Raw genomic sequence first — 13,271 nt, 5'->3', positions numbered from 1 at the left:
AGTGCCAGGCCTCACATTGACAACCTCGACATTGCCTAGTCCATGGGCCACCTCTTGTATTTTGAGTTCTAGATTTGCAAGGACCTTGGCAGTCCAAGCAATTCCTGACGTTGCTCAGCAGTTTGTATGGCTGCATTACCAGCATGTATTTCATTCATTATCTTACTACAATAGAATGTCAGATTGAAATGATTTTGGATATGATTTGGCCACAGACGGGCCAGGAAAGATAGGCACCCACCGCGCTTCCAAAAGCTCTTCCTCCAGTTCAATCAAGACCTTGAGTCTTGCTTACTTCTCCTTTGCTCCCACATTCATCTCTTTGAGTTGCAACTCACGCTGGCGGCCCCACTGGGCCTCAAAATACTTGTAAGTATGCAACTCATTTGCCTGCAACAGATGTGCCAGAGCTTCCTCTGATGAGAGTAGCTCAGCTCAATACTTCTTTGTGTCTGCTTTGAGGAAATGCACTATGTTTTTCAATGAATTCAACTCGCCTCATGAATTAGTCCTTGAGCTTTTGGGTCCAAGTGAAATGGTTGTCTGTACCGGCTTTGTTCTTGAACACCTTGTTGGAATGGTTAGCCCGGAGGTCCAAGCTGACTAGGCGATGCTGTTTAGTAGGGTACCTCAACAAAGACACCAATGGTGCCATCTTCCACAACACACGTTCCAGCCCCTTCCCATTTGATTTGCCCCAGCCCCCGTTAAGTTGGGGGTTGTATTATAACTGACATGCCCAGCTGTGTGCATAGGCATGAAACAAAGCAGTACCCAAACATCTCGGTCAGCCTGCTTTGGGTCTGTAAAGACTTGCGTCTTAATGAATGGAGCAATCATGAAGCAGAATTAATGGCAAGCTTTGGCAACAAAGGCAGCATGTCCAGAATTTGATATCTTTTGAATGGTTTTATCAAGATTACATCTGATGTTGTAGAGCACCCCCAAAATAGTGTCTTTGTCCCGTTCTTTTGCAAATAGGTCAAGGAGCCATTGGCTAAGGGACAGGGCATAATGAGACCTGCAGAGGTTGATTGATTGGTTGGTTGAGTTGAGCCCAGCTGCTATGATCAATACAATTATAATTATATGAGTACTCACTTTTCCCCAGTCTGCACAATGTTGATAAACTTGAGGAGGTGATTGTGCCAACATGCCATTCCCAATAAGCCAGATTTGTCCATGTTTTTGAAATGCTGTTTCCCTTGTACATCATTTGCAGTAGTATGGGCCTCAGTACAAGGGTCCTAATGCAGTTGTGTCAGTAAAGATCTTGAGGTCCAGAATCCCAGGCACTTGTTATAGCTGGTCTCACGGGTTGGACCAAGAGATGAAGGATCATGTCTTTATCAAGCTTCTATTGTGATTGTTGGATGAGAGAAGAGGAAACACAATGTGACGTAATTGCAAACAGATAATGAGTCAAACCTGTGACATTTGTACAAGGCCTTTCAGGTGATGTGTAATCATAACATTATCCCCCCTTTAACACCCAAACTCCCTCTTGCAAGTTCCGCGTTCCTTCCACGGACAGCATTAAAAAACCCAATGATTAATAGGGACAAAGCTTTGTCCTCTCAGTTCCTTCTCCATCTCCTTCTGAATTTACTTGCTGCATCAGGAAATCTAGTATTAAATTCTTTCAATAACTCTTGACAATTTTTGAAATTTGATTCTGGCTCCCACAAATTATGTTCTCTGCTAAATCCTTCCAGCTCACTAAGTACTCTTCCTTCTTATATCTTGATCTTGAATCTAAAATTTCAGAAACTTCATGATCAACTTCTCCTTCAATTTCAATTGCCGGTGGTGTAATTTGTTTTCTCTGACTGATTGTATCCTGCTGATGCTTTTGTAATAGGGATACATGCAAAAACGGGTGTACACCTTTCATGGAAGGTGGTAAGTTCAATTTGTAAGCAGACCTAGAAACCTGAGATACCATGGAAAAAGGACCTAGCCATTGGTGTTCCAATTTAGGGCACGGTCTTGTTGTTGAGATGTCCTTGCCATTTAACCACACTTCATCTCAAATCTTCCATTGAGGTGTTTGTTGCACATGTTTGTCAAATTGTCTTTTCATAGTCTCCTGTGTCATACGTAAACAATTGGTCAACTCTGTTTGAACTTCTTCTAAAGTACTTAGTCTTTCTTCCACTATCAGAATGCACTGCTCAGATGATGGGATTCTGTTGAAGGTTGGGTTAAAGCCATAGTTTGCTTTAAATGGAGATACCCCAGTTGCTTTGTGGTCGTTGTTATGGTATGTGAGCTCAGCCGTTCCCAGTAATCTTTCTCAATCATCCTGACAATACCCTAAAAAATGACATAAATATTGCTCAATAGCTTTGTTTACTATTTCAGATTGTCCATCAGATCTAGGGTGATACGCTGTCAAAGGGTGCAACCATATTGGATAGCCAATGGTTCCAGGGTACCCACACTGCACAGATGTAGTATTTTTCGGCTATGCAAAATGATTAGAATTAATGTCAAAAATGATTAAAAATGCTATGTTAATGCATAAAAATGCACCATTAATGCACCATTAATGAAAAAAAAATGCAGCATCAATGCAGAAAAATGCAGTGTTAATGCACATGAAGAATGAATGCAGAATTCCACCTTTTTCAATTTTGTTTGTCCTTCAGGTCAATCATTTTTCACTTGGGAAAAATACTACATTTGCCCAGTGCCATTGGGTTCTTCCTGCTTGCCTTAACCCTCAAGCATGAGTTGCAATTGTCTACGTATCTGTTGAGAAAGGCTTTTTGAGATGGCCATAAGAAGCTCCTGCAACTTAAATGTAACCTTTTAGCTTTGCCTGGGTGACCTGTGATTAATGAATCATGACGACTTCTGAGAATGTGATACTTAATATCTTTGTTGTCTGGAACTTCTGTACAGCCACAATTATAAAACACTCCATCCTTCACTTGATAGTTGTTCATTGCTGTCTTGATTGAATTGGAAATAGGATTCTCTGTGGTGTTCATCAGTTCAACAATACGGTCATCTTTGTGATTTGACTCTCCAATCATTGATATGATTTTGTCATTAGTAAGTACGGGGTTATCATCAACAGGTCCTTCGGTCACTGCTTCTGAAATGCCTAAAACATACACTTCAAACCAGTGTTCAGCATTGTCTAGATCAATGGTTTTTTCTTCACAGAAAGACTCAAAGCTGTCAACCTCTACCCCAAAAGTGTCTGGTGTAATGTTCTCAGGTCGTAGTAATTGACCAAACGTGAGGTGTTCAGCATTGCTCGGTGCCAAATCTGGGGGTCTTGAGAAAGCCTCCGGTTTTGCCACTTGCTTCCCTGGTTGAAATTTGATGTGGAAGTCAAAACATCTCAATGTTTTGGCCCAACAAGCCTGTTGGGCAGTGAGTTGTTTAGTTGTCATGAAACTTTCAAGGTTACAATGGTCAGTATGAACAATGACTTCTAATCTGTTAGGGTTGCCTTTGAGATAGTGGCGCCACTCCTTGAAGGCCTATGGCCAACAGCTCTTTATCAAAATTTTTGTAATTGTGCTCCGCTTGCACGAGAGAGCGCAAAAGGTATGCCACCAAGTGAAATTCACCATCATCTTCACTTCTCTGAGATACAAATCAAAGTCAGAACAATCACACTCAAGCACAAATGGCTTATAAGGATCAGCAATTTTTAACACTGGTGCTGAAGAAAATGATTCCTTGAGTGTCTCAAAAGCATTATTGCAGTTGTCAGTGCATTTGTAAGGATTATTGAGCCTTGTGAGGTTGTGAAGAGGTCTTGTTGTGTGAGAAATGTGCAAACAGTGATCAATGAATTGCCTATAAAAGTTCAAAAATCCAATGAAGTGTTGTAGCTCTGTAATGTTACGGGGTGCAGGCCAATCCCTCACAGCTTTGACCTTTGTTGTGTCCATCTTAACCTTGTTCTCTGAAATTAGCAGACCAAGATACTCAACTTCAGATTTCAAAAATTCACACTTTTTGGTGTGAAAGAGGGTCCAGAAACGGTATAACAATGTTGTAAATGATTGTAATGAAAAAGATATCATTGTGATGTAAGTGAAAATCAAAAGAAACAATACCTTAGTTAATCTGATGTACTTCACTCTGATCCAGCTAAACCTTTAAGGCCTTTCAAATTAATTTGCTTCTTTTTCATCACTGATCCAATACGAGCTTCATCCAATACTAATCCTTTCTCTTCTGGATTGTTTCCTTCAAGTTCTTCTACCAAGTCTTGCCCAACTTCACTGGCAATTTCAAGTCTACCAAACACCAATGTATTCAAGTTACTCTGATGAGTTTGAATTGGTGATGTTTTTTTCATTGTTGGAACAAAAATTTGGGACCACATTTCAAGTTTCCAGATTTGATGTCTAAGATTTGGTTGATCAGAATCTTTGATGGGTTCTGGTTTGAAAGTAAGGTGTAGGAGGTTTTTGAGGTCTCCAGTAACTCGGAGACTTCTTCATATGGTAAGTTTAATACTTCTTGGACTTCCCATCTTAGATAGTCTTTTGAATGACTTAAATCAACTTCAAGATCTTCTTCTTGAACCAATATTGATTTTGGATGTTTGCTTCAAGTTAAAACGTCTTGGGCTCAAATTTAAGTTGAACGGTGATCAAGTTTGATATCAATCAGTGAGAAATTTGAGTGGTTGTATGAGTTATAGCAAGGCGATTGAGTGGCTGATATGATTCAAAGATCGATTGATTGAAAGGAAAGTAAGACCAAGTTAGTCAGCAACTAGTATAAATAGTTGATGTAGATAGAAAGCATAAAGAGGACCTTTTGATGTACCACTTACCCAAAGTCAATATGACAATGTGTTAAAACAATGGTTGGTACATGTCCACATATTGAGAGTGGAAATCTTTGCAACTTTGAGATCTGGCACCAGTTCCGATTATATTGTGGATAATTGAACTCAAACCTACTGAAATCAAAGGTAGCGTAAGTATGGTACAGTAGTGAAAAGCACGGCGGGAAGAAACCCGGTCCCAGAAATATCAGCGCACGGCGTAACACCCCAGTTCTGAAAGTCCAGGGAAGTGACGCGGCAGGGCCGCGCTGCACACTACTTTCTGCATGGCGAGCCAAGCTTGGCTGGCCCGTCCAATGAACCAACCCCGGCTCAGGCAGCAGTCCTCTTAGAAATGAGAGCCGCTTTGGACAGCAATGATCTCAAGAAGCATGTAGACCTCACCACGAGTTACCTAATGTGGTACAAGCCCAAATGCCTAAAGGCGCTAGCGAAGGAGACAGAGCAGTTACCAACCTGCAACGGAGGCAATATGGGGAGTAGTGACCCAGTCAAACTGTGTACTACGAGAGAACCAAGTCCTGCCGGGCCATCAGATCAAGGCCCCAACCACCCTGCCCCAATCGGAACGCCAGCTCAACAAGAGTAAGGGAATGTAGCCACCCAGCCAGCTCTATGTCTGGTGTGAGAAACTGCAAAGAGGGTTCTTAGAGGCAGAACAATGGATGAAGACAGTGATGAGCAAGAAGAGGTGGTACGGAAGAGAGGCGTAGTGGTAGAGAATGGAATCAAGTATGCAACTGGAGAGGTTTCAATTCACCACTTACCCAAGCTCACAACCTTTTGGGACAATCAGATTAGGGAAATCAAGAGATATGTACCAATTTTGATGTTTAACCATTCATGGCTGGAAAGGAAAGCTCAAGTTCAGAATAAGAAGGCTATAAAGAAGAAGAAGAAAGATGAAGAGGAGTCAGATGAAGAAAAGTATGAAGGTCTGAATTATCCGGCTGAGCAGAGATTAACTCAAGGAGATTGGGTAACCTACTCCAATCTCATGCAAGAGTACTTGAGAGATTGGCACTGCAAGAAAGATAATATTTTCTGCACGGAAAAGAAAAGTCTTGACATAGAAAAATATTGAGATCTCAGGAGGAGACCAAAAAATACAAAAATATATGCACCTTGTTGCCTGCCATCAGAGCTTTAATCCGAGTATTTTTTGGTATTTTTAGAGTCTCTTGTGATGAATGTACTATTGCAAGAATCCCGACGGGCTTAGGCACCCACCAACAACGGTGGGTCTACCTAGGGTGTCCAAGAGACAAATTCAAGTTCAGAATGTGTGCTTTGTTCAGAAGTTGGTTTATCTGAGTTTCCTGCAGAGTGTATAAGACTAAGACATGATATAGGGAGTTTGTGACTCTTCCAGAATACCATCCAGCTTTGGCAGTCAGGACCCACCAACAAAGGTCAGTCTATCATGGTTCTGCATGTGGGATTGATCTGAGTTCCCATTATACTTGCATTTGAAAGTATCAAGAGTTAGAAGAATTATGGATATTCAAAGATTTTGTGTTGTCTCGTACCACTTGAAAATTATGGCTTGACTTATGGTCACCACTTGCAAGTCTGAGGCTAGAATTGTGGTTTGGGACCTATACCTTAATATCAGTGGGTATCACTCTCACCAAAGGCGCATCCCCCAGAGGTTCTGGATGACTCATTTCACACGATTGACCCAGTTAGACAGCTCAACACCCTAGGAGACTTACACCAAACAAAAACACATTCAAATATGTAGATCAATTGGTTCCAATGGTTTTCAGACGTTTTTGAATTTGGTTCTGGGTGCAGAGTGTGTCCTTTTGTAATTCTCAACTGGGTTGACACTACGGCCGTAGTGCACATACGGCTGGTTCAAAAGAGATATTACATAGATACGTATGTACTGATGACTCGAAAACCCAAAAGTGGTCGGGAGTATGAATTATGTAAGATTGGGTCCAAGGGCTGACCAGTGGTAGAGGAGGATGAAGACTTCTCACTTTGAAGTCTAATTCGAATATTTTATCTCAAATAGTATTCCATAGTTAATCCATTCTGTAAGCTTGAGTCCACAAAAAAAAGGTGAAAGAAGGATTACAAAATTTACAAAGAATCTGTTTGAACATACTGTTGATCTTGAGTTGTTGGAAGCAACTTAATAACAACATGCAGTACATATGGAATTGATGGCCTAGGTGCATAGAAAAAGGTAGATATTTACATAGATATTTACCTACATATATACATACATATGTACCAACGACTTGAAAACTCAAAAGTTGTCGGGAGTATGAGTGGAGGGATATGTAATTTTGGGATGGAGGGCCGGTCAGTGGTTCAGGATCAGGACTTTTCACTTCAAAGTCGAATTCAAAAACTTGCCTTCAACCTCCAACACAACTCAACCTCTTGAACAGTCAACAACTTCAACTTCGAACTTCACCATTGGAAGGTGGGGCCTGCCATGAATCAATTTGAGGCAAGTCCCCTTCCAGAAACCATCTTCATCACCTTTCAAAATTCACTTGATCCGGAATACAATTTAACTTCTTAATTACCTACTTTGAACCCTAGATTGTAAGCATCTCACCTCCGTTCAGATACTACATCCACTACACCTCATTCAATGTTCCTTCTATGGGCTTCTATCAGGGATGCAGCAGTGAGTTAGAGTATACTCTAACTCTACCCTCTACACACGGCTTTTGGCCCCGCACCCGAGTACATGTACTCCCGATGCCAACTGTATGAGTTAACCTCCATATTGGAGCACTCACATGTATTGTAAATTGATTACCTGTAACTCACACATGCGCCCCTTCTCCGCACCTAATAATCACATACCCTTTTTTTCCACGCCTCATGTCTCGATGAGTACACTCACCGCAAACTCAGCCAAACAAGCAATCCTTTACCACCATGCCGCGATCTAGGATATTGAGTACCCACAATATAGGATATCAACAAAATACCAATTAGGACACCACCACCCACCAGTTTCCGTATCAAACCCACTCACCCTTACCTCAATCAGCTTCCAGCTGCATTCATTCGCCCATCGTACAACTCTAAATTTAGCTCATGGCTCAAGAATCTTCAGGTTGCCACATTGAGTTATTTCTACCGGCGTTGGCGTGCATCAACTCCAATGTGGAGGTCATCGGACATCAGACATGGTCTTTTGACATTCGGTAAGTGCCATCCTGTCTTTCTTATATCATCCTTAGGTTTTCATTCCCCTTTTCAAGTCTTTCTGAGATTCTGATTTCTGACGTCTTTCTTATTTGACTTGATCTCACTTTGTTCCGGTAGCCCTTTCCAATACCTTTGTCTCACCATGCCTCGTTATCCACAAAACCTGCTCCATCGCTAACTCCCCACCGTCAGGTTACCTCAGCGCCTTCGACCCCTGTGGCCACCACAATTTCTTGTGTGAAACCTTCATCTTGTGTAGCTTCAGCACCTCACAATATATCTATGTCTTGTGGACAACTTTTGGAGCTTGGTTTTGGAACCTCAGCCCCAAAACAGGCCATAGCGACACCCTGTCATGCACCAAGGCTTGTCGTTTTTGGCAACAAGGACCCTGAGGACAGTGAAGAAGAGAACACCAATAGAACCAATAAAACACGTTCTGATGTATACATGTATTATGATGTCAGCTCTATCCTTTTTTATCTAATCAATCAAAGCTCGCAAACTGATAATCAAATTTGATATTTCTTTTGGAACCCTTTCATGTCGTGAATAGGAGCCTCAGCCCTTGCTTGACCCAACCAAAGGGGAGGATACAGCGTGTTATCCCTGTCTCCACTGCCCGTTAGCTCCTTCTTTTTTTCTCAATTGTTCTCTGTCTGTTGCTGATTGATAAATCATTCGATTTATTTGACAGGACAATTGTACAGATCACCGGTCATCCCAACTCCAACTTGCACAAGCACCGTTGCAAGTGTCCTGGTTTACCGCTAGCCTGGTTTCATCATGCTCCTGGAAGTATTGCTCCTGAAGAAGACCCTGTTCCTGCTGCCAATCGCAGGAAACAGCTCCGAACGCTCCTCACCGGGGAGATCATCAGCAAAAACTTACCCTTCTCAATATTCAAGGGTGAGTTGATGCAGAAGGCGTTACGTGCCGTCTGCCCATCTTTCTACTGGCCCGGTCGGATGGCAGTTAAAGCGGAATCCGAGATGCTATTCCTGGAGATGGAAAAGAAGCTCATTGACAAAATTAAACATGTTCCTGGTTCAATCTCCACTGCGACCGACTGCTGGACGAGTGCTGATTTCTTGCACACATACATGGCAATCAATGGCTTTTTCTTCAATGCAGAAGAGCAGTCCTGCCGTTGCCTGCTAGCTTTCAAAGTAAGTATTGACATGTTTCTCTTATTGGTTCATATCGGTATACTAATCTTGTCTTTTTATCTCGTCTCCTTAGACCCTGGAAGGCAAACACACAGGCAAAAATCTGGGACAAGTCTACTGGGACACCCTTGACCATGTTGGTGCCTTACGTGATCACTTCTCTGGGACCGGTGATAATGCATCTTCAAACCAAGCAATGGCAAAAATCTTGAGCGAGCAATACTCAAGGATCAGAGTCGAGTGGCCATTCAATTCTAGGTTTCACGGTTGCATGTGTCATGTCATTAACCTGGTGGCTAAGGACTTTCTGGACGGTATGGGAGAGTTGTCGGATGCGGATCTTGCTGCTTTTGAAACCAGTGGAATGGCAGAACCACGGTCAACCTTTGACCCTGACGAACTCCCTTGTACCAACGAGGAAGAACAAGCTGAATCTTCTGACGCCAATTTCAACCTTGACCAAGCATCACTTCAAGTCCACGGTCCGAGTCAAGACTTCAATGATTTATCTCAACCCTCTTATGAAGGAAGCTTCCCTGAGGAAGAATCACCCACTGCTGCAAACTCCGCTCGAAAAAAGAAGTCCACTGTTGTCAGCCAAATCCGTGCGTTGGATACTCATATCCGCAAGAGCCCACAAGAGCTTGAAGCATTTGGCAAGATCCGTAACAGCGTCGGAGATCCCCAACTTCTTCCTCTGAGCTGCCCTCCCACTCAATGGAATTGTTTTTATTATGTAGTAAGTAACTTGTTTTTTCTTTTGCAACCATTTTCCAAAATCATTGACCCAATTGTCCATTGTAATGGCAGTGCAAATGATCACCAGTGCTCAGGAAATCTCTAGAAACTTACACTGCTGACCCCAAACGAAGCAAACTGGCAATTTTGGAAGCCGACTGGGCCACTATTGAGTATATGGTGCCTATTCTTGAGTGGTTTGAAACCTCGACTCAGGTTTTTCAGTCCAACGACCCAACGAAGCATCCTGTTCTACCGGTACTTTGGGCTATTCAAAAAGTTTTGAAGCGGCATCAGGTGGTTCCTGGAGTTTGGGGTCAGGCTTGCAAACGCGCTGAAGATAAACTGGTCAAGTATTTGGTCCGCGAAGAGCTCAACCAGCAGACCTTGATTTCCGCCCTTCTCGACCCATTCAGATTCAAAGATATCTTTCAAAACCATGAGGAGCTTCAAGGCCGTGCCAAGCGCCTCCTTCGAGAAGAATACGGCCACTGGAAGCCCAGCCCAACTGAATGTGGCGAAGTCTCTCCCACACCTGCTCCTGCTACTTTGAAGCACCCTGTGAACAAGAAGCTTGCGCAGGTCTACTCCAAGTTGGGGACCTTGTTGACTGTTTCCACATTGTCCAACAGTTATGAGATGGACGAAGTCACCCAATACCTACGAGGACTTCAACCTACCCTGCCCTACGAGACCATTGGGCAATACTGGACAGTACATTTTTTTATCCTGTCCTTCCACTCTAACCTCTTACTGATGTCTCTTTCTTTTTCAGCGCATGTCTAAGCCCGGTGGCCTTCCAATCTTGGCCCAGGCCGCCCTTCAACACCTCACAATTGCAGCTGCTGCTGCCTTGGTCGAGAGGGTTTTCTCAATATTGGGAAACATTGCCGTACCGTCACGAGGCCGCCTAGACCCAGATGTAATTCGCCACCTTGTTATGGTCCAACACTGGCTTGCAAACCAGGATGCTACTCTTAATGTGGAGGAAGTTCCATGATATATTACAATTTTTCATTTGTTGATCATCTCGATTTGTACACTGATGTTCTTTGTTACAAGTTGTTCTTTACAGAAATGAATCGAATGTTTGCCAATATATATATAAATCCCCACTCAATCATTATGCTAGAAGACAAGTTGATTTCATTCAACTTGTCTTCTGTACCAAAAGTTCTCAGTAGAGTACTCATGAGTTTACTCTGTGTGTGTGCGTGAGTCTACTCACTTGGTGAGATTTTTACAGCGCGTGGTACTTACGGGCGGGCCCAGCATGAGTACCGAAATCAAATTGTTCTTTACGCACAAAATGGTTTGGGTATGGTACTCTTACTGTAACTCACGTGTAATGGTACTCACGTTGAGTACCGATGGGCAAACTCCGAGCAAATGAGTCGGAGTACACTCACTGCTGCATCCCTGGCTTCTATGGTCGCTGTTTGTCTCAGCAGCGCTCACTTGGTATTGATCTGTGTGTACTAATTCAAATCCATCACTTGAACTCTACAGCTTTTCACTGTTAATCACAATAGATCATCATCAAATCCTCTCTCAACTGAAGTAATCATCTTGACAAGATCCTTGATCAGCCTGGTCCATCCCCTGACTCCAGCTTTTCAAACTTGCACTGACTAAAATCAACAACTCAGGTGTGGTTACAGTGGTAGCGGTGGTCTCTTGGACTGTGCCAACTTTTGTTCATCTGTATTCCACTATTATTGATCTACAAACAGATCCAATCTTCTTATCTTGCCACCTCGCATGAGCTCAAAAGGATTGACGCCGTTACTAAATCACCAATTTTCGCAATGTTTGGTGAAACCTTGAACGGTTTGGCTACTATTCATGCTTTTGGTCACCAGGTCAGTGATACCAATAATTTAGTCATCAACTGTAAAAGTCTAAGCCAGAATTGAAGCTGATCAACGATGAAAGCAGAATTGATTTGTTAGTGAGAACGATTGTCAATTGGACCGAAACCAAGAATCATATTTTGGTTCAATTGTATCCAACAGATGGCTTGCTGTCTGGTTAGAGTTGATCGGAATTCTAATGATCGTTTCTGCTGCTGCATTAGCAGTCAGTGGGGTCATTGCGAACGTCAACGGATTAGATAGTGGGATGGTAGGAATCTTGATGCCATATGCACTTTCAATTACACTACCCCAAATTACAAATTTACCATGGAGTTTAGAAAAGTATTTTTTTTTAAAAAAGATGTCAACTTTTCTAAACTCCTGTCATGAGATCATGCACTATGCAACAAAATACAAGAGCCCCACATGCAGTACCAATACCCTTCCCAATGAAACACCCAACAATAGCCTTAGACTATTTAACCTGAACTCTTCACAATTTTGACTCAAGAAAAGAGTTGAAAATTGAACCAAATCTTTGACACATATTTTCAAAAGTTGTCAAGGCAAGGGCATCCTTGCTTATTGCTGGCTGAAGGATGAGAATCACTCTATTGGGTACTAAGCATCAGCTCCCATAGTTTGTACAGACATTTTTTTGTTCTATGACCAGCATAATCTCTAGATACATGAGGAGTGATACAAATGAAAAACATGGCATGTATACAAGCGTGATTTTGTTTCACTGCTCATAGCCAACATTCTGAAATATAAGTGATGAAAAGAAAATCAACCGGAAAAGCTACATAGTTTTCAATGTTTTGATCAATGTGTCCAGCGCAGGGATTGGGTCAACCTCTAAATCCTTGTATACAAGAGGATCCTCACGCGCCAAACGTTGGAGCCAATCTATGCGGTAGCAGTCAACTGGGAGCTTTGGAGGTGCTGGCAATTTGCTGAGAGGTGCGTTGTCTGAGCAAAAGCGGGGTCGAGGAGGCCGACCAGTCTTCTTGCCTGCTGATTTTGGGATACTCGACTTCATTCGTGAGATGTATGAATCCAATAACATATATAAATTCTTTAATTTGTCACTTCGCCATTCAAGAATTCGGATACGACATGGATTCCCATTTTTCTCTCCGCTGGGTTCTTCAGTGTCAGTCTCATCATCACTACATGTCTCTGATAATATCACTGAAAGTTGATAGAGCTCTCTTTTTGTGAAGATTGCATCCTCACGCAATTTCTTCACCTGTTCAAAAAATACCGCAAGCCTCAACATGAATAACAGTCACTGCAGAAGATTGAAAACAATAAGGACTTACCTGTTGTAATCTTGCAGCCTGACGAACCTTTGTTGCAGATTGTTTTTTTCGTTCTGGGTCCCACTCGCTCTAAGCAAAATCTATATTTGAAAAGTAATTCTTGAGATTATGTACTGCACCAGAGTCAACTGAAGGGAAATCAAGCTACATACCGCTTGTATAGTGATCGATATAT

This window comes from Melampsora larici-populina (assembly GCF_000204055.1).
Source record: "Melampsora larici-populina 98AG31 unplaced genomic scaffold MELLAscaffold_91, whole genome shotgun sequence".
Taxonomy (NCBI): Eukaryota; Fungi; Basidiomycota; class Pucciniomycetes; order Pucciniales; family Melampsoraceae; genus Melampsora; species Melampsora laricis-populina.
Note: the sequence above shows the minus strand (reverse complement) of the source record.